Here is a 1,430-nt window from a genome sequence, read left to right as displayed (position 1 = left end):
TTCAGGGATAAGGGTCTCCACATGTCAGTGCCGACGTTCAGATCCTCTGAGGGACCCATCACATCCTCTGGAGTCCCAAACCACCCACTCTTCCCTTGCTGAAGGGCAGTGCCCACACAGGGCAGGAGCCAGCCTCCCCACCACAGACAGACTGCTCCCAGACCTTCTCCACCACCCAAAGTGCAGAGGGATGGTCAAGGCAGGGAAAACTGGGGACAGGCAGTCCCAGATTGAGAAACAACACTCCAAATACAGGTTTCCCAAGGGATGCACATTTCCTCGCCTGCTTGTGATTCTGAGAGCTGTCAAACAGAGTAGGGATGGACACATCCCAGGAGGGAGTGCAGGTCCTGGGCAGCTGAGAGTCGGGGTCATGCCCTTTTCCCATCAGGATTTTACCTGGGACCCACCCTGCTGTCGCTGGCACCACACTCCCAAGGCCAGGAAATGATGGCACTCAGACAACCCAGACCTAACTCCATTGATCCGAACCAAAGCTCACAGCACAACCCTCATCCTCTCCCCACTCATTTCTGCCTCCCCAAGAAATCCACCTCCAGCAGCAATTTATCATGTACCAGGTAAGGACAAAGGTGGAGAGGGAGAAGGAAGCTGGGGCAAGACAGCAGGTGCAAGGGCTTTGGAGCAGGGAGAGCACATCAAGCACTCTGCCAGCAGGGAGGGAAGCACAGCATGGGGGACAAAAGTAGGAATGAGTAACAAAGTCTGGGAAAAAGCTGGCTCTACCAACTGTCAGGCCTGGCCCCTCTGAAAGTGCTGTCTGGACAGACACCCAGACTGCCTGCTCCTAACTGGGCAAAAATCTGGGCCCCGGGCCAGCCCCTCCTCAAAAACCTGGGCAGAAAGTCTCAGCCCTGCCAGCCCTGGCATATTTGGGGGCCCTGTCCCAGCGCCTGGAGACTGAGCTGCTGCTCCTGCAGGGTGCAAAGGCCCAGCACAAAGTGGTGGGGGGACGGCACTGCCAGACGGGAGCGTGAAATCAGCAATAAATGGTGCACAACAGGCAGAGTCCCCGTGACCACTGCAGCTCAGTGCTCCCAGCAAACAGCGGGAGAAGGAGCTGCCCTCCACACATGCAGGATGGAACAGCAAAGCAGAGTGGCTGGGCAAGGCTCTGTGTGGGCAGGATGAGCTCCCTTGCCAGGATCAGACCCCTGGCCCTCAGAGCACATGAGCTGAAGGACTCAGAGTCAGAGTCAGAAGGTGCTGATGAGAACAGGGCATGGAATGTGGCAGCTGGCTGACAGCTCCTGCTCTGCCAAGGGCTGCCAGGGGCAAGCAACAACCCTGGAATCACAGCTGGAGAGGAGAGGAGAGGAGAGGAGAGGAGAGCAGCGGGGGGGAGCGGTTCCCAGTCATCACTGAATCATAGGAACATAGACCCCTTATGGTTGTAAAAGTTCTCTTAT

The 1,430-nt window shown here is 57.0% G+C and overlaps 1 protein-coding gene across 1 annotated transcript in view; it reads right to left on the bottom strand.

The window, feature by feature from the left end:
• AGAP3 (ArfGAP with GTPase domain, ankyrin repeat and PH domain 3) overlaps positions 1-1,430 on the bottom strand; it is a gene marked incomplete at its 5' end in the record, with an annotated part of 72,319 nt that overhangs the window by 42,213 nt on the left and 28,676 nt on the right. The window lies entirely within an intron of this gene.

This window comes from Geospiza fortis, unplaced genomic scaffold (genome assembly GCF_000277835.1).
Source record: "Geospiza fortis unplaced genomic scaffold, GeoFor_1.0 scaffold891, whole genome shotgun sequence".
Lineage (NCBI taxonomy): Eukaryota > Metazoa > Chordata > Aves > Passeriformes > Thraupidae > Geospiza > Geospiza fortis.
Note: the sequence above shows the minus strand (reverse complement) of the source record. Positions and strands in the feature narration are given on the sequence as shown.